General features: G+C 42.1%; 1 protein-coding gene across 6 annotated transcripts in view; it reads left to right on the top strand.

The window, feature by feature from the left end:
- Nucleotides 1–839: 839 nt before the first annotated feature.
- The window catches only part of CALD1 (caldesmon 1), a 231040-nt gene continuing 205437 nt past the window's right edge, over nt 840–26442 (top strand). For 2 of the 6 annotated variants that reach the window (XM_087873071.1, XM_087873072.1), the window contains exon 1: nt 840–1120. The gene's annotated coding sequence lies outside the window, so the exon portion shown is untranslated. The remainder of the gene's footprint in view (nt 1121–26442) is intronic. The other 4 variants (XM_087873067.1, XM_034403506.3, XM_087873068.1 and 1 more) reach the window with 3 other exon arrangements.

Below are 26442 nucleotides of genomic sequence, written 5' to 3'. Positions count from 1 at the left end.
TCCCTTCTAACTTTGTTATTCTGTAGATGAATAGATAGATAGATAGATAGATAGATAGATAGATAGATAGATAGATGATAGTCCTAATCATTAGTCCTAATCATTAGATAATAGTCCTAATAATATGTGTGAAAAAGTTAAAATCAAGGATATGTTTTCTAAAAGTGTACATGCCATAAGAAATAACCAAGAAGGTTTTTTGGGGGGAGGGAGGGAGGAGAAAATTTTTTAAAGTTGCACAAGCAAACAGAAAATCTTGTTCCCTACCCAGAATGTTTTCAAAGTCGGCTTTGCCATCTTTTGCACCCTCCTCTCCCCTTTTGTTCCCAGCCAATTCTGAATGATAAAGGACATTCTTTTAAAACATCTGGTATTCATTTCCAAAATATATACTGTCGTTTCTATTTTGTTTGTGGCAAATGGCTTGCCTGATGTTGTTATTCCCTGCATTCTCTCCAGAATGAAAGTATCGGTAAATAGCTGGATCCGTTCGTTCTCTCCCTCCCTCCCTCCCTCTCTCTTTTTCTCTCCCTCCCTCCCTCTCTCCCTCCCTCTTTCCCTGTCCAGGTTTTTAAATGGATTTCATTTTTCTTTTTGAGCACCTCCAATTGTGTTTAAGAAGAGAGCCTCTTTCCCCAAGATTAACATTTCTTATGATTGTTCTTGACAGAGGATTTACTTTCAGAGGCCCTGGGAAGGATAACCAAAAAAGTGCATGGAACAAGACAATTTTGGCAGCCTGTATGAATTTTCAGAGGTTTTTAGGTCTTGTTTTTTTTTTTTTTTTTTTTTTTATGAGCAGCTTCCTGAATGTGCCTGGAGAATGACAGGCATCTCTTAGGCTGGCTGACCCCACCTTTGGCTGCAGCCAAGCCATTGGCTGCTTTTTTAGAATAAATTGAGGACAATGCCGGCCACTGGCTGCCAATTCTAAACATCAGGGATATGTATTCACTTAGCACTAACTTTTGGGAGGGGCCAAGGAGAGAGTGCAATTTCGTGAATTGGGCTTGTGGGGTTTAGACACAGCCAGAGAGCCTCACTTGTACAGTAGTGCGCTCATCTGGACGGCCACTGCTGCCTTCCAACACTGACCAGAGAGTTGGGCTTTGCTACAGAGGTAAGGGCTTAAAAAATGCTCTCATCGAAAGCAAGACAGGGTGCCTTGCCGTTGTTCCTTTTTTTTTTTTTTTTTTTGCAAATTCCAGCAAGGATTGTTTGCAGAGGAGTTTTTGATGTGGCGTCCTCAGGGGGAATCAGCGAGGATGGAGGTTTTGCTGAGTTAAAATCCGGTCACTTTTGGTTCACGTTCTTCTGTCTCAGGAGAGCGACGGATCTCTCGTACGGACATGCCTGCAATCACCCAGACAGATTTTTCTCATGCACAGGGCACTCTTTCTCTCCTTTGTGTGTGTGTGTGTGTGTGTGTGTGTGTGTGTGTGAGAGAGAGAGAGAGAGAGAGAGAGAGAGAGAGAGGTGGTCGCATTTGATTCAACCGATGGGTCCTTCAATGGCACATCTGGCGTTGCAGTTCAGTCTTCCCCTTTTTCCCCTTTGAAAAAACACCTGTGTTTTTTTTCCCCCCATTCCTGCTGCTCAGCCTTGACACGAAAGGTGTGCAATTGAGCTCTGTGCCTCTCCCTTTCAGGTTGTTTTTTTTAAGGCAAGAGAATGGTGTGTGTGTGTGTATTTGTGATGCTAAAGTCAATTTCCAAGAAAAGCTACCTAGCAACAAACCCAGATCGGGCAAATTTTGGTTAAGATTAAGGATTTGATATCTTGTTGGAATAAATGTCCTGTCCAGGCTGTGTTTCATTAGAAAGGGAGATGGTGGTGTTGGGGGGGGGAGTTTTGTTGACAATAGAGTCCATCTGTTTTTAATGTCTACCCTTGCTCCCCAACAGCCAAAACATTTCTAATGAAGGACACTTTCTGGTTCATACAAAAACTGTCCGTGGGTGGTGGACAGTCCAATCCAATCCAACTGTCCGTGGATGATTGTCTTGGACAGTCATGTTTGTATGTGGGTGAAGCAGGTTTTCATTCCAGACAGAGAGAAGAAAGAAAGAAAGAAAGAAAGAAAGAAAGAAAGAAAGAAAGAAAGAAAGAAAGAAAGAAGAAAGTAGATTTTTTTAAAAAAAAATTGGAGCATTTTTGCCATGCTCAGAGAATTTAACAGAGCAGAAAGCATTGAGTTTGTCTAGGCTGATCATGATGAGGAGGAAAAAAAAGGAAAAGCAATAGATGGACAGTTTAAATGAGAGCGGAAAGGTATTCCTTTTCCTCATTCAATCACAGCAGAAGGAGCGTTTGCTCAATAAATATTTGATGGACTCTTGAGCAAAATATTTTCTAGAAACTCTCTTTCTTCTTCTTCTTCTTCTTCTTCTTCTTCTTCTTCTTCTTCTTCTTCTTCTTCTTCTTCTTCTTCTTCTTCTTCTTCTTCTTCTTCTTCTTCTTCTTCTTCTTCTTCTTCTTCTGTCATAAAAACAATACAGGAAAAAAAAACCCTACCAGGAATTTCTACGCAAACGCCTTTGCAATTTGAGACAGAGAAGAGTAGTTGTTGGGATACATCGAGTTCTTTCTCTGTAGGCTTGATTAAAATCTATCTTTTTAACTTTATTATAATGGAACTTTTTATTTTTTTAAGGCATAAAGCCCGTTAAAAAAATAACAATTAGGCTGAGAGATGTGTTTGATGACATTGGTATTTATCCGGGAGTGCTCTTTATGGAAGAAATTCCCTATCAAGCATGTGATCTCATAGGTACGATATGGAAAGACTATTAATTCTAGGGTCAGGCAAGAAATTCTGTTTTCCATCACTTCTCATTTAATTTGATGAAAGAGAAATGGCTTTAGAAATTATTCCAAAGAAAACAATTGTCAGGGATAGAATGTGGTGGTTCTTCATGTATCTAGTTCTGAGGTGGCCAAAGGGTGGATGCCTTGAAGCTACAACCAATTTTTATTATCCTCAATTCTACCAGCTTTCCATTAGTCTATCTGCAAGAGCATCCTGCTTTAAGGGATGGTTTTGAAAAAGGAAAGCATCGTCATTATTGAGCTAGGAAAGAGATGACAAGTATATACAGGTAGTCCTTGACTTACAACAGTTCGTTTAGTGACTGTTCAAAGTTACAATGGCATTGAAAAAAAGTGACTTATGACCATTTTTCACACTTATGACCGTTGCAGCATCCTATGATCAAAATTCAGATGCTTGGCAACTGATGGTTTCAGGATCATGTGATCACCTTTGGTGATCTTCCAGCAAGCAAAGTCAAGGGGGAAGACAGATCCGCTTAACAACCCTGTTACTAACAGCTGCAATGGTTCACTTAACAACTGTGACAAGAAAAGTTGTAAAATGGGGGGGGGGGAAATTCACATCACAAATGTTTCGCTTAGCAACAGAAATTTTGGACTCAAATGTGGTCATAAGTTGAGGACTACCTGTACACAATTGTGATCTTATAATATACTAGCTGAATACCCGTGCTCTGCTACAAAACTATGTGATTGGGCTTGATAAATTGACACTTAGAGTTTGAAAATTAATGAGTAGTTACAATTGGCCTCTCCTCTCCCCTTCTCTCCCTCAGGCTGCCCCACAGAAGCCTCTCCTCTCCCCTTCTCTCCCTCAGGCTGGCCCTATAGTTCCTCTCCTATCCCTTTCTCTCCCTCAGGCCCCATAGATCCTCTCCTATCCCTTTCTCTCCCTCAGGCTGGATCCATAGATCCTCTCCTCTCCCCTTCTCTCTCTCAGGCTGGCCCCATAGATCTTCTCCTATCCCCTTCTCTCTGTCAGGCTTTCTAGCCCCCTCTCTCCATGAGGCTTGCCCCACAGAAGCCTGTCCTATGCTATCCCATTCGCTCCAGAGTTATTTCCAAGTTGGGAGGGGGAGTAGAAGGTCTAACTAATTAGCATCAGAGCATGTTATAATAATATAGGAAATACTAATGCTCTGATGGTCATTTCGAAAAATCCTTTCTTAGTGAGCACCTAAAAGCCAAGAGGAACATACGTGGCAAATTTCAAGTTTGTAGGCTTTACGGTTCTGGAGATTTTGTGATTAATGCGTGAGTGGTTTTCGCTTTTATATATATAGATGATAACATTGAAGAAGCATTGACCTTTATGACTTTAGGCAGCTGTGATGGAGATAGTCCCACTGCCTGAGAATTGGAAGGACAAAGTAATTCTAATGTGGGAGATCATGTACAGATTGGTACCACCTGGTCTGAAGAGGAAGAAGCTCATAACCATGGGGTGTAACCACCGCCTCCTCTTTCTTATATATCAACTACTGGAATTACAGCTTGGAATGGTTAGAAATGTCCTCAGATTCTGGCCCGGTCTCATTCATCCATGCTGGCAATGGGTTCATCCTGGTTAGGAAAGGCTATAAAAACTCTGCTGTTTAAGCTAGTGAGCAAAATGGTTTTTCCCAATTTGATTGTGCTTTTTCTCAGCATCTCTTGGCTTGAACTCTGTGACTCAGTTCTTGGTTTATTGCCAACAGCTGCCTATAACTCAGCTTTGAGAATGAGTGACTTTAGACATTGGCTTGGAGAAAAGAGTTAACCCTTTGGTAACCGCCAATGCAACCCTCTTCTGAATTATATTCCTAACTTTGCCCTTCCGCAGCTGCTATTTTCAGCAAAACAAGTTTGCTTGGGCCATGTCTAGTTGCATTTTTCCGTATAAAGCCATTATTTTTGAAAGCAGACATGGAATACGTTCTTTGCATAGTTTGGAAGATGGCCTCTTGGGTGCTTTGAGATAGGTCAGAAAAACTGTGGCATAGTAGCCTGTAACATATCAAGAAGTGATTCTATCTTTCCCTTCTCTGTCAGGGAGGTAGAGTAAAAGATTCTGAGTTCATTGCTTTTTTAGAGAAGAACAACCAACATACTGTATTTTTCGGAGTATAAGACGCACCGGAGTATAAGGTGCACCTTAGTTTTTGGGGAGCAAAATAAGAAAAAAGCTGATTGGTGGTGGAACCACCCAGAAAATGCATACAGAGAGTGGTGAGGACAGCCGAGAAGATTAGAGGAAACTCACTTCCGGTCATTCTGGATATTGCTTATAAGTGCTATGTGCTTAGAGCTCAAAGCATTGTTAAAGACCCCACCTACCCACTTTACAGTCTGTTTCTGTTGCTCCCCTCTGGGAGGAGGTTTTGAAAATTTCTAGCAGGACCACCAGATTCTGTAACAGCTTTGTTCCCTATGCCATCCGTCTGGTAAACTATCAAGATTTGTTTTTCTTGCCACGTACATTTATACATCTGAACTAGACTATGTTCTTTCTCTGTGTCATATATTATATGTGGGTATATGCCTAACTTTGTATTTATTTATTTATTTATTTATTCATTTATTTATTTTGTCATGTTTATGTAGTGTATATTGAAGGTGGTGACCCTTTGAGAGCTGTACGCAACGAAATTTCATTTTAATGTTTGCTGATTGGTGTAAAGAGATTGGTTTAAAGAGACAGTAAACTTATTCTAAGTCTACTCTAAGTTTAAGTCAAAATATACTCTAAATCCAACTCATTAGTATGAAGATATTAGTCAGCTCTCAGAAAGCTCAAAACCAAAATATAAATGTAGACAACAAGTGCTTCAATTCTAGAATTGTAGAATTCAGTTCTACAAATGAGTATGCAGCTGAGGATATATATTAAGTCTTTTTACCTGGAAGCTGGTTCGCTTGATCCTTGGATCCAGTGATCTGATTCTAGTTCAGGTCTTATCACTGTGAAATATTCAACGCATGATCACCCCAACTTCAGATAAATGTCTTCTCTATTTATCTGCTCAAGGTTTTAACAAGTATATCTGTAGCAGAGAAAACAAGAGAAAAGTTGCAGGTACTACTTTTGGCTTCCATAAGGATTCACAGTGCCCTCAGCAAAGAAATCCATAGTCCTGTGCACCATGTAATGTTTTAAATGATAGAAGGAGAAAAACATTGTAGCCAATAAGTCCAATCCAATCTTCTGAAATTTAGCCCATTCCCCACTTAAATCGGGTGAATTTTGTCTGATGTGTGTACCCATTTGATGAGACTTTATTAATGTTATTTGAAGCATCCTTACCAATTTCTATAGAAATTCAGCTACCGGTACCTCTTATCATGCAGCCTAGCATCAAGGAATCCAGTAGACTTCCCTGATTTCTAAACTTTATGCAGATACCTACATTGCTTAAATAAGCATTTGGAGGGAAAAGTATCCATAAATATTTATTGAAACACACATTTCACATATTTATATATCATAGAGCAGAGGTGTCAAACTCAAGGCCCAGGAACTGGATCTGGCCTGCAGGGTGCTTAGATCTGGCCCACGGGGTTGCCCTGGAAACAGTGAAGGAGCGGCCAGTGGTGCCTCTGCCAGTGAAAGCGGAGCTCGGGAGGGCTGCTCCATTTTAGCTGGCAGAGGTTTGCAGGAGGCCGTCGCAGTCAAAAATGGAGCTTGGGAGCCCATTTTCGCTGGCAGAGTGCTCGGGCCACTACAGATGCCCCCAACGCAAATGACATTGAGCTGGCCATACCCACCCTGGGCCCCCCCAAGGTCAAACACAACCCTGATGTGGCGCTCAATGAAATCGAGTTTGACACCCCTGTTGTAGAGTATTATTTAAATTTGCAGATAAATTTTGATACAGAGTGAAAAAAAGTAGACACATCTATTTACCCCTAATTTTGTTGGTGGACAAGAAAAAGGAGATAAGACAGTGGGCTATTATGAAACCCAAGTAAGATATTACATGGGCAGGATCTATAGTATATTGGAACTCTTTTCATGTCTGAGGCTGGTGATTTTCCAAAAATCTAATTGCTGCACCATAGACATGTGACGGTACAGCACCCCATTTGTCACATGAATAGAAATTACACATATCTCGGACATGGGAGAAATAGGAGATGAAAGAAAGGTAAGTCATGCATTCTAGGAGTAAACTAACTGGCGTGTTGATGAGCTGTAACACCCCTGTAGTTCCAGTCAAAATCTCAGATAGGATGGAATGTGAAGCATTTCCTGATCATCATCACACTTGTATGCTTCATGGTGCTTCTGTGGAAAACAGAAATTGAAGGCAACTTGAGGACCTAATGCAATGTTTCTTAATCTTGGTTACTTGAAGATGGGTGGACTTCAATTCAACAAGCTGGCTGGGGAATTCTGGGAGTTGAAGTCCATATATCTTCAAGCAGCCAAGGTCGAGAAACACTGACTTAAAAGCAACCAACAAAAATGTACCACATGTAACACACCCAAAACTTTGGCAAAAACTTTAATTTAGAAAGATGGATGAGTCTTTGGAGAAGAAATTTGCTGAATATTTGCAGTGAACCTACCGATGAGTCTAATATTTATGATCTCAGCAGCTGGAACTAGGAAAGCAGTGGGAAAGTACCCTACTTGGAAAAGATTTTGCTCAGTGGAAAATTTCGCTACATATTTCTCTGCTTGGCTCATGCAAATAATAAATAAAGAGGGAGTCCTTTGAGAGATGCGACGGAATTAAAAACAATAAGTGACTTGGCCATTCACACGTTCACTTGTTGTATGTCCTTAAATAGGGAGAAAAAGTCCTATTGGGCATGTAATCTTTAACCGCCCACCAAATGTGTTGAGAATTATTTTGCAAAAGTCAAAAAGAGAAGCAATATTTTATGAGACTAGCCTTGTAATCTCCAGAGAAGTATAAAAAGCCATAAAATGCATGTCTACCAGGGGTGAGTTCTACTTACCTTTACTACCTGTTCGCATTGTGCGAAGGAGTTGAGAACTTCTAAGGATCTCCTGGTGTAGACATCAGTGGTGGGTTGCCCCCGGTTCGGATTGGTTCGCATGCGCAGATCATTCATTGTAGATAAAACCACTATTTAAAAACAAATCTCTGTTTACTGTATTTGCTCCTGGGTTGTCTCACACAGTCACACACTTCTGACAACTTTGCTTGTCAGAAGATTGCAAAAAATGATCATGTGACTCTGGGACATTGCATCCATCATAAATAGGAACCGGTTACCGAGCATCTGAATTTTGACTGCATGACCACGGGGATGCTACAATGGTCGTAAGTGTGAAAAAGGGTCATAAATAACTTTTTCAGTGCCGTTGTAACTTCGGATAGTCACTGAACGAACTGCTATAAGTTGAGGACTACCTGTATGGCAATGAATGTGAGAAATAGATCAGCGGATAACACTTGATTTGATTCTGCCCCAATTTCTAATTTCACTAAAGAGAAAGAGAGATCATTTAATTGAGTGAGCATAAGGGCAATTTTGACAAATGGTAGAAATATGGGAGTCTCTGTAAGATTTTATTGTGCATTACGCAAAGAAGAGGTGTTCAGTTTAATAATTAAAGATGCATTCTATGTGGAGTCAGTTCTGCTCTTCATAAAATACATTACAGAGAAAGGATATATGTAAAGATTTAAAAGTAGTATTTGTTCTATAGCCGAGACTGGGGAATTGCTCAAGAAAGTCGCTTTTGAGAAAAATGGACTTCTTGAATTAGACTGTGCAGAAGATAAAACAAAAGCAGCAGAAATTTTGCAACCAGAAAAATGATGCAACCAAATGGCATCTGATAATGGAGCAGAGAGACCCAGAGATGGTCATTGGAAGGCTTAGCCTTCCAATGTTGAGCTCTTGTCTGAATCAGCCAAGGTGAGCGTGTTATATGAAGGCCAAGAACTGTGCCAATGAATCTGGAGAAAAAAAGAAAAAGAAAAAGTGACAAGCTATTAGAACTAGGTCACTTGTTGGTCAATGCATGTCACCAGGGGTGGGCTGCTGGGGGTTTGCAGGGGTTCGGCAGAACCTCTAGCTAAGACTCTGTGCAGTTCGGAGAACGGCCAAATCCCACTCCTGGCTGGCGCCTCTCACCCCACCCCGCCCCTCCCAGGAGTCCCCACACGGCCCATTTTGGTTGCAGGTAAGTGCAGGGCACATGCGGAGGCTTGGGAGGGCAAAAAATGGGCCTACTGGACGTTTGGGAAGGCTGAAAACGGGCCTTCAGAGGCCCTCCGGAGCCTGGGAGGCCGTTTTTGCCCTCCTAGAGGCAAACCCTCCGGAGCCCAGGGAGGGCAAAAATGCGCCTCCCCGCCATGGTGCAGGAGGCCGACTAGGCCACTCCCACCATGGCCACGCCCACTCAGCAATTGGGCAGAGAACCCGTTACTAAAATTTTTGAAGACCACCCCTGCATGTCATCTCCACAGCTGGAAACAAATATATCCTCACAATCATACAATATTGCCCAAGACACATACTTTACTACTTGGCTCAGTGAAAACAGTCAGTTACCAGTGAGATTTTTTTTTTAAAAAAAATGTGGCTTTATTAAGCAGTAGTTTTGGGAAGGTAAGGTTGATCCTTGCCTTATCCCAGATTCAGAACTGACAGGCAAACATGCATTCTCACTTATCTGGATCGTTTTGTCATCTGTTCCTAAGATAAGGAGAGCTAAGAAATTGCAAAGAATGTCAACAAGGCAGCAGAGATGAAAGCAGAGATATGATCTTCTTGGCATCCAGAGAGAAAGTGAAAAGAATTATCCCCTCAGTCAAAGACAGGAGATAAAAGAGCTTCTTGAATACTTAAGCTAACTGAAACCGATGAAGGCGGTTTGCGCATGGAAACTGACTTCCCAAAATAAAGTGCGAATAATGATCCCGGGCCTGAGACTGACAAAATACAGCAGAGGTGTCAAACTCATGTCGTCATGGTGACGTCATGTGATGTATCGGACTTTTCCCCCCTTTGCTAAACTGGGTGTGGGCGTGGCCAGTGTGTGACGCATCTGGGCTGCGGGCTGGGAGTTTGACAGCCCCGAAATACAGGGTTTCATTGCAAAGCTTCAATACTGAGCCACAAAGGCCAAGCGTTTCTGCATTAGTCCAAATCCTGAGTAAAATGTATGTACCAACCAGAAGGTGTTGGATTAGAGTCAAGAGATATCTTAAGGCAACTGGACAATTCCTAGAAGGGCAATTCAGCAATGAATTCCTCCATGGGTTTCCTTGGAAAGCTTCTGAGAAATAACAGTCATGGACTATTAGGCAGAACCAAGGCAGGTGGCTGCACTCAAAGCTGCACAATTGTATAGTAAGGGGTGCAGAAAGTATTATTTTCCAGGAGTTATAAAACTTCTGTCTCCCGAGGATGCAATTTATGTACCAGATGTGATGCTGCTGCCGTGCAGGTGTGATCAGTGTGAGAGGAAGGGCCATTCTGGAAGCCAACAGATGGTCGCTTGATGTAATCAGTGTAAATTATAGCGACTTATATACCTGGGCGCAATAAACTAACACGCATCGCTTATTCCAGCCATTTCCTCATGTGCATGAAAGGGAACCGGCACTCATTAGCGTCCAGGAAAGCATATGGTCATAATGCACCAATACAGCAATAATAAAAATATATGGGAGCTTTGCTAGGGATGGGCGTCCTATCGGGAATTTCAGAATTCCATCAAAATGAAGTCACAGATATTTGCAAAGTGAACATGAATGTGCTTTTCTCCTTCGTTCTTTTCCTTAAAAAATGAAAAGGGATGGCATCCGTGTCCGGCAGGTCTTGCTTTTCACTTTGGGCCTATCTGTGGCTGTCAGGCTCTTTGACAGAGTCAGCAAAACAACTGTCAGGGCGAGACTCTCAATGGTGCTGAGCTGAAGTTTTTGAAGCAGCTTCAAAGTGCTGCCAAGTTGGCGTGAAAAATCCTTGGAAAGCAACAGAGCATTATGGACACCTGAAGGCTCACTTCACAGCAGTCGTAATGTACAGCAGTCCTGCTTGTTTCCTCAAAACTGGAACGCTGAGAGCAGTAATTTGGAGAACTGGAATTGATCTGAGGAAGGCATCCCTTGTATTCTTTGATCTTAGTTCCCCCATTGTCTTTCGGGAAGTTTTGAGAAACTTATATCACTCCCCAGTTCATCAGAACCAAGAGTGGAATGATTATTTCTACTTAAACAACTTCTTCTTCTTCTTCTTCTTCTTCTTCTTCTTCTTCTTCTTCTTCTTCTTCTTCTTCTTCTTCTTCTTCTTCTTCTTCTTCTTCTTCTTCTTCTTCTTCTTCTTCCTCTTCTTTCTAACTCCTCCTCCTCCTTCCTTCTTCTTCTTCCTACTTCTTCCTTCTTACTCCTCTTCCTCCACTTCCTCCTCCACCTCCTTTTTTCTTTTTCTTCTTTCTTTTTCTCAAAACACTGTTAGTTGAAAACCAAACCAATTAACGCCTTCCCCCAAGCTGATCCCATTGCTAATACTGACCTTAATGGTAATATTTAAGATGTATTTATTTAATGAACTTTAGAAGGAATCATAAACATAAATCTGGGTTTTACCAATCCATTTCACTCCCTTGACCTTCTGCAAGCGCCCAGTTTGGCAGTTAGCTTCCAGAGTTAGTTAATCTCTGGGAATGTTAGTCTGTTTCTGGACTTTCAGGAAGCTCTCTGGCTTCTTTTTCCAGCTACTTTGGCCTTCTTGGGGGAAAAGAAGAAAGGACGCCCATCTTGACCTGTTTCATATTTCTCTCAAAGGGAAATGGGATGCTGAGAGTAATCCGCCCTTGGAGTAGAAATACGTGGTTCTGAATTTAGCTGTCTTGCAGGAAATTTGGAATAGGATATTGTAGCACCTGCCTAGATGAACACCTACCCAGTTCAGTAATTTCTAGTGCACACAATGGCTTGATTCTGCAAAGACCTAAGCTAGTCTGCACTTGTTCTGTGCCAGTCACTCATGCACGACTGTGCACCCTCTCTGAACCACCCCACACCCCACTTCCACCCTTGCACATCTCCTCACACCTTGATGCCCCCTTTCTGCTAATCCCTCACATCTTCCCAAAGCCTTGTGATGCCTCTTCCACCCCTTTGTGTAGCCTTGTGCACACTCAAGCCTCTCACATTCCTGGCAGCAGCCACTTACCTGCTTTCCAGTCTGCCTGCAAACCACCTGGGACTTGCAACGTCCTGCTGTTTTCCCCGTTGTCTTGCTTGTGAAAAGCTGGCAAGAAGTCACCTAGCCTAATGACCATGGGATTCAATTAACAATGGCAACTGGGACTGCAAGGATCGCTGTTGCTAAGCAATGCAGTTACAGTTATTGACCACATCACTTAGCGATGGAAATTCTGGTCCCAATTACCACTGTAAGTCAAGGACTACTGTAATATCATCCAAGTGGTTGCTGCTACATACACCATCTGATGATGCCCCTGTGTAGAGGAGTCCCTGTGGTTGTTGGAAGACAGGGTTAACTGTGAAGAAATCAGTGGAGTAGCAGAAATGGATAAGTCAGAATCCAGCTTCATTTTGGTTTCCCAAGTCACACATTTTCCTCTTTAAACTTATTTCCAGGGTGGGCATTCCAGCTTCCGATCATGAAGCACATCTTGCTTACATGTTCTGTTACATTTCAAATGGAACTTGAGCTATTTCCCTTTCTTCTGCATCAGTGGTTGGAGGATAACCTTGGATGATCATCATATTAAAGAATTGCTATAACAGTGAGATGAGCAGCATAAAAATATAATAAACAAACAAACAAATATAATAAATAATTGTCCACAAAGTCTAATTGATATTATTCGGTCATTGATTGCACTGAAGCCAAGTACTTTTCTTGCTATACCTTTCCATGCTATATAGCGACACTCCTTTCTTTTTCATGTTCTGAATCTGACCGAAAGTGACGGAACTCTCTACATCTCAATTTGCTGATTCCTAAGGTGTCAATTTGTACTTGTTTAGCAATAACAATAGCACTTAGACCAGGGGTCAGCAATCTGCAGCTCTGGAGCTGCATGTGGCTCTTTCATCCCTCTGCTGCGGCTCCCTGTCGCTCAAAATATACGTCACAACCACCAATGTGCGATACCTCCGCATGTGGTATTGGTATTGGTATTATTGAGCTTTTCGACCCCGGTAGGCCAACCATGGATAAATCCAAGAAAATAAAAGTTTCAGAAGAAAAAAGAACGTTTAATTCAACTACATATGTAAGGCTGCTCAAGAAATAGTCAGGCACGGGAAGGGTTTTTTGGCTCCCGGTGTTTTCTTTTATGTGGGAAACGGGTCCAAATGGCTCTTTGAGTGTTTAAGATTGCCAACACCTGACTTAGATTTATATACCGCCCAACAGTGCTTTACAGCACTCTTTGGGTGGTTTACAATGTCAGGATATCGCCCTCAACAATCTGAGTCCTCATTTTACCAACTTTGGTAAGTCAACCTTGAGTCAAGGCTGAGTCAACCTTGATCCCGTCAGGATCGAACTCCAGGCTGTGGGCAGAGTTTGCCTGCAATACTGCACTCTAACCACTGCGCCACCAGGGCTCTTAATTTTCACTGTGTTAAGCTTTGTTTTTTATGTTCCATGTACCCATTGTACTCCCGTCTTTAGAGTTCCTTGTTCTGCACAGCAACATCAGCAACTAGGTCTCCCAAAGGATTTAAGCCGCTCATATAATAAGTAACACTCTCAAAAGATCCTTAGGTCTTCCTCAGTGGCACGATAAGTCCCAGTCAACCTGAAAAACCCATCAACTGGCAGCATACGGTCAATTGTTTTGGATTTGCTATCCGCATGCTTTTCTTGGGAAAAGTGCAAGAGTTGTTCACCGCTGCTTCCTTCCACACAGTCTGAACTAACCCAGCCTTTGCCATTATCACTACAACGATCAACTGCCTCCAGCATCTTCCTCATTACTGCTGTCCAAGATAGGTGCCTGTTTGCTTTAGCTGGGCAGCTACCGTATTTTCCCAAAAATAAGACCCTGTTTTATATTTTTTTGAACCCTGAAATAAGGGCTTATGTCAGCACTTCAGCCTGCATTTACTCTAGTGCTGACATAAGAAGGAGAAGCGAAGGTGTCTGGAAAGGGACGTTTGACTTTTCACCTACTTATTTTCCCTGGAGATAATATCCCCTAGGAGATGAGATGGGAGGGGGGAAATTCCTTTGAGCTGGAGTACATTAGGGGTAGAATGACTTGGAAGATGGCCAATGAGTGCAGGGGAGTGGGGAACGGAAAGGGAGGGTTTGGGGGCTGGAAGTCAGTGTTGGCTTCGTTTGGAGTCAGGTTAGAATGTCGTGCTTAATAAATAGGAGTTTTTCTTCAAAGACTTTGTTTGAAATGCAATTTATTTGAGATGACCTCGAAACTTGACAGCTTATTATTTTGGGGCACGTGGAGCAAGACGGGGATCCTCTTGCCGTCTTACCTGATTTCCTGCTCTGTCTCCCTAATCCTAACCAGAGGAAATGGTGGGGACCGACTGTGCATGTGTTTAAATATTTTCAGGGAGGTCTTATTTTTGGGGGAGGTCTTATTTTTGGGGAAACATGGTAGGAAGACCTTCACGCTTTAGGTGGTGTCTCTGCTAAGATATACTCTTGGCATACACTTCCAATGTTCTTTGATCATCCCTCCCAAGAATATCCTCTCTCCCACCATGATGAGCCAACATAGCAAGACTTGTGTGTGTGTGTATGTGTGTACTTAATCCTGTTAAGCCTCCTTAAGCCACAAGGCCTTCCTGATGTCTGTTGAATTCCTGAGTTCTTTGTGGGACTGACCTTGGTCTTGACTTCCTTTCCAATTGTGCTGTCAATCTTACTTTCAGGCTTGCTTAGGAGCTTATCCTTCAATCCACAGCTGCCTTTCCCCAGTGGCTCTTGCTTCTTGGCTCACCTCAAACTGAGATCCCTGGCCAAGTTTGAAATCCAGACCTTCATCTGGGAGTTTAAACTGGTGACAGTTTTGGGATGAATTTGGCTGCGTGATGCTTGAGTTCACAGGAAAGGTGTCACTATGCATAGACATCAATGCAGATGTACCAGGGACCACGGTCAAGGGCCCTCCCTGGATTAAACAATGCAAATAATGATGGTGGCAGCAAGGTTTTGATTTCAGCATTTGAACTGGTACAGGCATATGGAAATCCAGAACATAGGATTCTGCTCATTGTACTTTGTACTCCTGAGAGTTGGAAGGAAAGGTTGAACTTGTCAATTTTGGTTTCTTTCCGCTTTCTCTTCTTTTTCTTGAAAGCTGTCAGATCTTAAGGTTTTGGGGGTTTTTTTTTGAAGTCCACACCACATTTGTATGTTCAGGTAGTCCTCAACTTACAACAGTTCATTTAGTGACCGTTCAAAGTTCCAATGGCACTGAGAAAAATATGGTCATTTTTCACACTTAGACGATTGCAGCATCCCCATGGACACGTGATTTACATTCGGATGCTTGACAAGGATTTCATATTTATGACGGCTGCAGTGTCCTGGGGTCATGTGATTATCTTTTGCCGCCTTCTGAAAGCAAAGTCAATGGGGAAGCCAGATTCATTTAACAACCGTGTTAGTGACTTAACAACTGCAGTGATTCACTTAACAAATGTAGCAAGAAAAGTCGTGAAATGGTGCAAAACTCAGCAAATTTCTCACATAGCAACATAAATTCTGGGCTCAGTTGTAAGTCGAGGACTCCCTGTATTCTGTTACACATTGTTTCAAAGATACACACTTTGGTTTGCTGGTTTCCCTAATATGTGCAGAGATTTTGCAAAAAAAAAAAAGTCTAATACAATGTGTTTTATACATTGTTTTCATGCGAATATGATGTCTTCTGCAGATATTTACCATTTAAAACAAAAAACAAAATTAGTAAACTATGTGTAAACTATCATAGCTCTGGAGCAGTGGTGGGTTTCAAAAATTTTCACTATCAGTTCAGTGGGTGTGGCTAGGTGGGGGGGCATGTGACTGAGTGGGCATGGCCAACTTGACGTCACTCACGCCAAGGCCCAACCACAGCTGCAAAGGGGCTCTCAAAGAGGTGGCGCTGCAGGCCACCAAAAAGTACCGGAGGTCGCGGAAAAAGCTGCTGCCATGCCATCAGTGCCATGTTCTTCACGCATGCGCATCCCATTGGACTTGCAAGGCAATAGGATGCGATGCGTGAAGAACATGGCGGCAATGAACATGGCGGGCGGGCTGAGTGAGCGGTGGTGACCGGGTAGCGGTTCGGGGGCGTGGTCAGCTGACCATCGCCACCGGTTCAGCGATCTTGGCCAAATTTCTGCCAATGGTTTGTGTAAACCGGTGCAAACTGGCTGAATACCACCCCTGGAGTCCAACAAAGTAAGAGAGAGAGAGAGAGACTAATGAAGGGCAAAATTCCCTTAACCTGAAGCTGATTTTGTTCTTGGCAGTGTTTCAAGGCCATAGGAGTGTGTGTTTTCACCTTGCATTCCCCTGTCGTCTTTCTGATTAGTCTTGCTTTTACCTTTGCTGCAGAATTATTGCGCTCTGTTAATTGTAATTCACTCCTAAATGTCATTAAAAGCTAGACCTGGCCAAGGAGTCATTGGCTTTGCTTGAAACCATCTTCTAAAGACATAGGGAACATAAGTAATAAATATAAAATAAATACGGGAGAAAAGTAGATTTAAAAAAACACACACAATGCCATTTAGATATGTGTGTTTGTGTATGCGTGTGCCAAAAAAAAGTTCTACATAAAAGTTCATGATAATTTACACTTGCTCATGAGAGTGGATTTTCCTGAGACTCCTAAACATGTCTCTGCAAACCCTTCAGTAGGCCAACTATTGTGAGAAGAGCTAGTTTAATAGACCGTTTGCCTTCTAAGTGCCTCAGCAGTGGTGATTTATATTTGGAAGGACCCCAAACCTCTTTTGCATGGGAGAAAATATATGATTTTTATCTTGGGTGTTACTGCTTTGTTCCATTCTGCCTGCTTTGCAAACTACATTCCATTTCGTAGAAGTGTTGAAATGTAACACCACTGAAACCTTTTATGCGAGTGCATTTATGAACATGATATGATTTATTAGCGCACACAATGCTGGAAAACTGATTAAACGCACACAGTGCTGAAGGTGGAGATGATGGGGGGTGCCTATCTTGGATCCTGCCTGATCCAAGTGCCAACAGTGGGGAAGATCACATAACTTTGACAATTATTACAGTCTTTTCTCTCTTTTTTGTTATAAAAAGAGTTGAAGCTTGTTTAGAGAGGGCAGCTAGTTTTTCTAGCTGGAAAAACTTCAACCTAACGGAGGGAAAGCACATTCGGTCCTTTAATGCTTTTCGTTAGCGAGGAGGAACGAAGTGAGCATAGTGAGCTTCAGTAGCCAGCAGGACTTTTGCAGAGCAGCTAGTAATGAAAAAGATAAATCTGTATAAGCAGCTGTACAGGAAATTTTTAACCGCAGACCTTTTAAAGATCCATTCCAGTAGTCAGGAAGTTGACTCTGGAAACAGATGAGTGGCCTGTTGAAACAGGATTACAGCAATGTCCAGGCGGCGTTAAATAGGGCAAATTGTTCAAGAAAATGGAAGCTTATTCGTTTTATCCCAAGCCTTCTCTAAATCAACAAACGTACTATTTTGTTTTCTTCCACTATCAACTGATGATTTCTCTTGATGTCTGAGAATGCCTTTACTTCTGCTTCACCTACCAGCTACTGGGGTGGGGTATAGGGCAGTGGTGGGTTTCAAATTTTTTTACTACTGGTTCTGTGGGCGTGGCTTGGTGGGTGTGGTGTGGCTTGGTGGGCGTGGCTTGGTGGGCATGGCAGGGGAAGGATACTGCAAAATTTCCATTCCCACCCCACTCCAGGGGAAGGATACTGCAAAATCCCCATTCCCTCCCCATTCCTGGGGAAGGATATTACAAAATCTCCATTCCCACCCCACTCTGGGGCCAGCCAAAGGTGTTATTTGCCGGTTCTTCGAACTGCTCAAAAATTCTGCTATCGGTTCTCCAGAATCTGTCAGAACCTGCTGGATTTCACCCCTGGTGCATACCTTTCACTGCTAGTTGGAGAACGTATGATGAAGCATGGAAAAAGGTAGGGAGAAAAAAAATGAAGACAAACAGATGGAGACAAACTAGTAGTCCTTTAATGCTTTTGGTTAGCAAGGAGGAGCGGATTGGATACTGAGCTTCAATAGCCAACAAGACTTTTGCAAAGGATTTTGTAGTGAAAAGAGCCAGAACTGATGAAGCTTCTTGGATCCGAAGCAAAACATCTTCTTCTTCTTCCTCAAGGAAAAAACAGTCCAGCTGTAATACTTTTGTGACAAATCCACTGCAGGCCAACTACAGGCCAACCTGGTTACTTACGGGACCGCCTACTACCATCAATAACCTCCCACCGACCAGTACGCTCCCACAGAGAGGGGCTCCTCCAGGTGCTGTCGGCCAAACAATGTCGGCTGTTGGCCCCTAGGGGGAGAGCCTTCTCTGTGGGGGCACCGACGATCTGGAACGAGCTCCCCCCAGAGATACGGAGGATTCCGGATCTGCGCACCTTCCGCCGCGAGCTGAAGACTCTTTTATTTCATCAAGCTGGCCTCGCCTAAATCTTCTCCCTTTTAAGTGCAAATTTTAAATTTTAATGTGTTTTAAAATATGAGTATTTTAAATTATGGATATTAATTCAGCCAAATTTATTTAATTCACTTTATTCGATTTTAAATTTTTATATGTATGTGTTTTATTTCGTGGCTGTTCACCGCCCTGAGTCCTTCGGGAGTAGGACGGTATAGAAATTCAATAATAAATAAATAAATAATAAATAAACTGTTAATTCTAGTTTCCTGGAGAACTCTTGTCCACAGGCCTTACTCCCTAGCCCTGCTCGGAAGTTGAGGCTGAAATATTCTTCGAAAAGCTTACTTCAAAGAGATGCATCTTTTGCTTGCTTAATCCAGTGGTTCATTTCTTAAACTAGAGGTCTGTTGCTTTGTTGTGCCTCAGTACTACCTTTCCCCCCCGAAAATAAGACCCTGTCTTATATTTTTTTGAACCCTGAAATAAGCGCTTGGCCTTATTGCCATGCACTCAAAAGCTCGATTGGGCTAATTATCAGGGGATGTCTTATTTTGGGGGAAACAGGGAAAATGATATCAGGGTCATGGGAAAAGAAAGAAAATTAGGTATTCTGAAAAGGAAAACCCATCCTGGATTTCCACCAATGGTATTGGCTTCTGTTAGAGATGAAGGCTGAGGTTGCAAAGAGAAAAATGAGACCTTGGATTTTTTGTAAGGGAAGTAAACTGAAACCTTCACTCCTGTAACTGCCAAAGTAAATACAGATGCTTGATGTTCCTTAAGGGGTCTCCATGTCAGGCATGCATTGGAAAGAGCTTTTCTTTTTTTAAAAAAAAATTTTTTTTATTAATATATTCTGTACACTAATACACAAATAAAATATACAATCCTGCCACCATGGTATAATATGATTACATTGTCCATAAGTATAAAATCATTCCTTTATACATACATATTTGCCATCATATATATATATATCATCATATATCTATTCTATCCCACCTTTTCTGGACCCAATCGTACCATACTTTCCAACTGTTATAAAATTCTGAATCTTTTTTACCATTGATCAATCTAGTTAATCTATCTGATTCCGCACACTCATTAATTTTATATATTATTTTCAAATCTATCGGTAAATATTGATTTTTCCACTCCTGCGCATACGCTAATCTTGCTGCAGTGATAATGTGAATCAACAAGAACCATATATCTGATTTAACATTCAAAGGTTTTGCCCCCAATAGGAGCTTTTCTTCTTGATGGTTATTTTTGGGATCTTTATCCTAAAGGAGATACATTATGTAGATACTTACCACTTTAGCTAGATGGAAGTTTGACAAATTTTTATTACAGCTACTCCTTGAATTACAACCATTTGTTTAGTGACGCTTCGAAGTTACCAGGGCACTGAAAGAAGTGACTTATGACTGGTTTTCACACTTACAACCATTGCCGCATCCCAGTGGTGAAATCCAATTTTTTTTACTACCGGTTCTGTGGGCATGGCATGGCTTGGTGGACGTGGCTTGGTGGGCATGGCAGGGGAAGGATACTGCAAAATCTTCATTCCCACCCCACTCCAGGGGAAAGATATTTGCCAGCCAGAGGTGGTATTTGTCAGTACTCAAAATTTCCGCTACCGGTTCTCCAGAACCTGTCAGAACCTGCTGGATTTCACCCCTGCCACATCCTCGTGGTTCGCGTGATCAAAATTCGGATGCTTGGCAACTGATTCATATTTATGATGGTTGCAGTATCCCGGGGGTCATGCGATCACCTTTTATAACCTTCTGACAAGCTAAGTCAATGGGAAAGCCAGCTTCATTTAACAATTATGTTACTAACTTAACAACTGCAGTGATTTGTTTAACAACTGTGGCAAGAAACGTCGTAAAATGGGGCAAAACTCATGTAGCAAATGTCTCACTTACCAATGGAAATGTTGGGCTCATTTGAGGTTGTAAGTCAAAGATTACCTGTATATTATATTTATTAGAGCGACTTTGGTGAGATGGGAGGTGTAGAAATGTGATAATTGTATTGTGTTTTATTGTATTGTATTGTATTGTATTGTATTGTACTGTATTGTACTGTATTGTACTGTATTGTACTGTATTGTACTGTATTGTACTGTAGTGTATTATTCATGGAGGCCAATTAGTGGCACTTTGTTATCCTAGTAAATAATTGGGTAAATATTCTAGTGCTTCAAATTTTAAAATATTAACATTAAATATAATAGTACATTAAAACAGCTGTATATCAAAATAATATTTTGGGGCCTAAGTATTGCATTAACTTAAAATAACATGCCTATATTGACAGTTTTTGATGCCACTCAAGTATTTTAGTTTCTCTTTTATGAGTTGGCTTCCTATTGCCTTACTAAGAGCATGTGAGGCCTAAGCTCATTTTATAGAAAGCCTTTTTGTATTCTTATTTGGGATATTTCATTTTATTTGCAGAACTGTACATTGTATTGGTCATTGACCGCAATAAAGGCTATCCATGTCAGAGGTGCCCTAATCACCTTGGTTACATACCAACATATTTATTGTTGAGAAAAAGAATGGAATAATGGCAGTGGATAGATAGATAGATAGATAGATAGATAGATAGATAGATAGATAGATAGATGGATGGATGGATGGATGGATCGACGGACGGACGGACAGACAGACAGACAAATAAATTCTATATTGGCCAAGTGTGATTGGACACACAAAGAATTTGTCTTTGGTGCATAAAAAGAAAAGATACATTCATCAAGAAGCATAAGGTACAACACTTAATGATAGTCATAGGGTACAAATAAGCAATCAAATCATACTAGGAAACAATAAATATAAATCGTAAGGATACAGCAACAAGTTACAGTCATACAGTCATAAGTGGGAGAAGATGGGTGGTAGAATCTTGGCAGGAGTGGTACAAAGCAAATTGGGGCATTCTTAAAAGCTGAGATAGATTTTGTTTTGAGGATTGATTCATGAGAATGTTGTCTATGGGGCTATCACAGAAAACGTATCTTCACACCTACAAAAGTGTGATCTTTGATCTTGGGAAGAGAACTAATGAAATAATCATTTTCTATTTGGAACATTCCCAACCAGGTGCAGCACTTTTCATCATTACTCAAACCTTGGTAGTACAAGAGCCTTGATAGTACAGTGGTCTAAATCACCCTGTTATTAAGACCAGCTGCCTGCAATTACTGCAGGTTCGAATCTCGCCAGGCTCAAGGTTGACTCAGCCTTCCATCCTTTCTAAGGTAGGTAAATTGAGGACCCAGTTGTGGAGGCAATAAGCTGACTTTGTATAAATATACAAAATTATGAAGGCTATTGCTTAGCGCATTGTAAGCCGCCCTGAGTCTCCGGAGAAGGGTGGCATATAAATCAAATTTAAAAAAAAAACAAAACAAAAAAAACCCCAACCAACAGGCAAAATAAAAACAGTAATTTCTACCTGATGACTTCAGAGAAACTTCAGGATGGGACTTAGGAACTGAGATTGTTGAACATCAAGCAAATCTCATATGTCCTGATAAAGAGCCTCATATGTCCTGATTTGCGGCTCAAATCTTGGTCTTTATTGGTTGACACAGTCTGATGATCTGTTCTCTTTAAGAGACTAAGAAAAGACAAGACAAGGAGAAAGAGCTGTACCCTCTTGGTCTGGGCCTTAATCCAGATCACTGCTAGACAAAACTGTAGAGGCCAGGAGACATATTTAATAAAATTGGCAACTGGAGACTAGAGTGGATGTTTTAGTTATGCAATATCTCTGGAAGGTACATCTTTCTGGTGCCCCCTCCTGTGGGGAGGGGAGTTAAAATATTTATAGGTGCATTCAGCCTATTGGAAGCTTTGCATATCTACTTTACTTATTTTCTTGCAGCAAATTGGCAGGAAAGAAACAGCAATTATCCAAGCCTGTTTGGCTTGAAAACCATTAATGTCTAATTAATGGTACAGTTGTACGCTAAACACGGAATGACAGAATAACAGAGTTGGAAGGGACCTTGGAGGTCTTCTGGTCCAGCCCCCTGCTCAACCAGGAAACCCTATACCCGTGATGGCAAACCTATGGCACGCATGGCCAAAGTGGCATGCGAAGCCATGTCATCCGGCACACACGGCCTTGCCTGTTTGTCTTCCGGGTTTCTGGAGCACATGTGCACGCAACGATCAGTTGTTCTTTGCGCATGTGGCAGTGCTGGAAACCAGTGTGTGCATACGTGCCGGCCAGCTGATTGTCGGGTGCGCATTTGTGCGAGAACCTAGAAGTTTGGCTTTTCCAGAGCGTGATCCCTTCACACACACGTCAGTGCTGAAAACCAGCCTGTGCATGCATGCAAGCCAGCTGATCGTTGGGTGCACATGCGCTCTAGAGCCCAGAAGTTCAGCTTTTCCAGAATGCGGCCCTGACGAGCATGCACGCGCGTGAAAAGGTTCGCCACACTGTCCTATACCATTCCGGATGAATGGTTGTTTATTCTCTTCTTAAAAACCTCCAGTATTGGAGCTCCCACAACTTCTGGAGGCAAGTCGTTTCACTGATTGACTATTCTCACTATCAGAACATTTCTCCTTGATTAGTTTCCATCCATTGCAGTGGTGGGTTCCTCCCGGTTCGGCCCGGTTCTCCTGAGCCGGTAGCGGTGATGATATGATGTCACCGAACCGGTTCTGCTCCCCCGCCCCCCGCGCCCCCCCACCCCCACGTTATTCTTACCTTTTATTTGGCCCCACCCCCAATCTATTGCTGCCTCCTGAGTCCCAGCTGATGGCTAGAGGGAAAAAAACTGTTTAAACTCTTGCCGTGGGGCTTCAAAGGGCTGCCCTACAGCTGATCAGTGTTAAAAGAAAACAAATGAGTAGACCAGAGCCTGCAAAAATAAATGGGTAGACCAGTGCCTGCAAAAATACATGAGTAGATCAGTGCCTGCAAAAATACATGAGTAGATCAGTGCCTGCAAAAATAAATGGGTAGATCAGTGCCTGCAAAAATACATGAGTAGATCAGTGCCTGCAAAAAATAAATGGGTAGATCGTTACAGCTCTGCAAGCAGTTAAAAGCCTGGTAGACCAGTACCTCTGCTAAATCCTAAAGAATTGTCACATGACCATCAAGCCACACCCACAAAATAAGCCATGCCCACAGAACCGGTAGTAACAAATCTTAGAACCCACCCCTGATCCATTGCTTCTTGTTCTGCCTTCAAGTGCTTTGGAGAATAGGTTGACCCCCAAATCAAGAGAAGATGAGTTCCTTTCCATTCTGCATATGCCAGCCTGCACCAACACCAGTTTACAGCACTGCATTTTAGAAAAGACATTGACAAGCTGGAGTGTGTCTAGAAGGGGACAACCAAGATGATAAGGAGTCTGGAAGGAAAAAGAAAATACTCAGAAGGAAAAGTTGCAAGAAGATTGTGGGAGATATAATAGCTGTCTTCAAGTTTTCAAAGGGTTGTCGGGTAGAAGATGAGAAGGAATTATTTTAGAAGACAGGAAAAAAACACCACCAGGTGATACATTTCAATGGATTATCAGATTATCAAAAAAAATTCTAATGGTATTCATATTAAAAGAGCTTGTCTTTGTTGAAGACAAAGTCCTTTGTTGGAGATGTTTAAAAGAGACTAGATAAACAAGAATGCTGTAATTATGGATTATGGATTTCTGAACTGGGCAGGGGTTTGGTTTGGGTAATCTCTAAGATCTCTTCCAGTGTTGACATTTTATGATTCATTGATCTTCTTCAAGTAAAATAAGTAGTTGATAGCAGTAGTTGATAGTGGATTGTTTCCCTGGCCATTTTCTTGATGAAAATCATTTTTCTACCATGCTGCTCATGGTGTGAGAACAAAAATAGCACCATCTATATCAGCTCCTGGGAGAAGAAGCTCTCTTGCTAATAGAAGCTTCCACTGTAAAGAACGAATGGCTTAGATCAGAGATTTAAAACATGACTAAGTGTAATATGTCCCTGACGTCCAAACTAGATTCTCATGGCTGCTAATTAGTAAAAGCAAAGCTTGCAAGAGATCCTGATTTGAGATCTTACCATGTTTGAACTGGTTCTGCAAAGGGTTGAGTTTTGAGATTGCCCATCCATATAGAAGAAGAGACAGGTAATACTGAAACAAGATAATCAAACTGCACTAGTTCTACTCCCTTGCACTTTTCTGTGTGATCACAGCCATCTTCTTCATAATCTCTTTCTGGCTTCGTTTGCATCATCTTCCAGACCAGGGTGGGCAACTACGGGCCCTTTACGGCCTGCAAACTTCAACTTCCAGAATTCCTGAGACAAGCAGTTTACCATAAGTACTATTAGTGTATAATGATCTATTTAATCCATTTTCCTTCTGTACTGTTAACACATCACACAATGATAACAAGTTTGGGAAGTCTGTTCAGGATGCAACCAGGAGCTTCTGGAGCCTCAAGCTGGCCTTTTTTTTTTTTTTTAAAGCTGTGATCATCATTTCTTGGGAATCAGCTCAAGTTGATGGTTCTACTAGACCAGGGGTGTCAAACTCAAGGCCCGTGGGCTGCATCCAGCCCGTGATGTGATCGGATCCACCCCACGGGGCCGTCCTGTTCTACCCAATGCGAAGAGGAAAGATTGGGCCAGTATGGCTTCTGTTGTGGCTCCATTACCTGAGCCTGTGTCATCGGCAGGAGAGGACTCCGAGAGTGAAGGAGAGGAGTTGGCAAGGCCTCCCTCTCCAGGACCCTCCACTCTGGCAATGCCTTCAGTGTCCGCTGAAGGGCAAGAGATAGGGCCAGGGCCAAGCACGTCCACGCAGCCACAGGTGGACAGTGATGAGGGAAATGAGTCTTGGCTGGATCCCCGGCAGTGTCGCAGAGATAAGCGCGCGCAACAGAAGAAAAGGCGTGCCAGAGATTAAGCTGAGTCACTGGACCACACCCCACAGGGTATAAAAGGGGGTGAGGTGGCCATTCAGACTCTGTGATGGACAAAACTAACTACTATCGAGTCACATTGCATCTTTGGAAACAACATTATCAGCCTTGGATTTATTTTACAAACTGGACAATTCTTGACTGTGTGTATTTTGTTTATTGAGTAAAGTTCTTGGCAAGCAGCTACTGGGTTGCTGCCAAGCTTCTTATCGGAAGAATTGGTTGTCTGCCAGTTTATTTAACCCCCGGCTGTCTCTTTGTGTGCGTGTGTGAGACGGGGACAGAACAGCTTCGGCCCAGTCTACCCAATGCGAAGAAGAAACATGCCAGCAGTTTGGGGAGTAGTGTCAAGTTGGCCACACCCACTCAGTTGGCCATGCCCATCTGGTCAGCCCCGCCCATCCAGTCAACCCCCCCCCCAGGTCAATCACAGTCCTTATGTGGCCCTCAATGAAATTGAGTTTGACACCCCTATACTAGACTGATTTCTCACTGTTTTGTCTTCTTTCTTTGCAATAGATGACCTTGGCTATTTATTCTGACAGGGATGTAAGCTAGAGTTTATCAAGGCGTGGGGTTAAGCCATGTTCACCGAGAGGAAAAGCAGGTATCTTTTTTCTTGGGAAGTTGAAATTCTGAAAAAGCTAGCCACTATCTTTCACTCAACCTCCGGATTTTGTGGGTTAAATCTTTGTCTGCAGAGAATAAGCAACATCCTTCCTTAATTGACCGAGGGAGCAGGAAAAAGCTTCTTTGAGGTGTGAATATTTTGGCAGAATCAGAAAGTGGGAAGATTCTGGGAGTTAAGTGTTTCTTATAATCTCTATTCACAGTCTCACACTTAAATCTGGAAAGAAAAGCCAGACTATAATCATATTCTTAAAAATAAACATGCTGGATAAACTTTGTTCAGTGAAGACCTTGGCATGAGTCCAACAAACCTTATTAAGTCAAAACTCTTTTCAGACAGAATGTTTACTAGATTTAAAGCACCGAGGTACTCGACAGACCATAATCTGACTCCATCTATCCATCTATCATATCCTGGACAGGGGGATTGTATGAAATGATCTCCGAGATACATTCCCATTC

Source organism: Pantherophis guttatus, chromosome 7 (genome assembly GCF_059756535.1).
Source record: "Pantherophis guttatus breed Tessera chromosome 7, ASM5975653v1, whole genome shotgun sequence".
Lineage (NCBI taxonomy): Eukaryota > Metazoa > Chordata > Lepidosauria > Squamata > Colubridae > Pantherophis > Pantherophis guttatus.
Note: the sequence above shows the minus strand (reverse complement) of the source record. Positions and strands in the feature narration are given on the sequence as shown.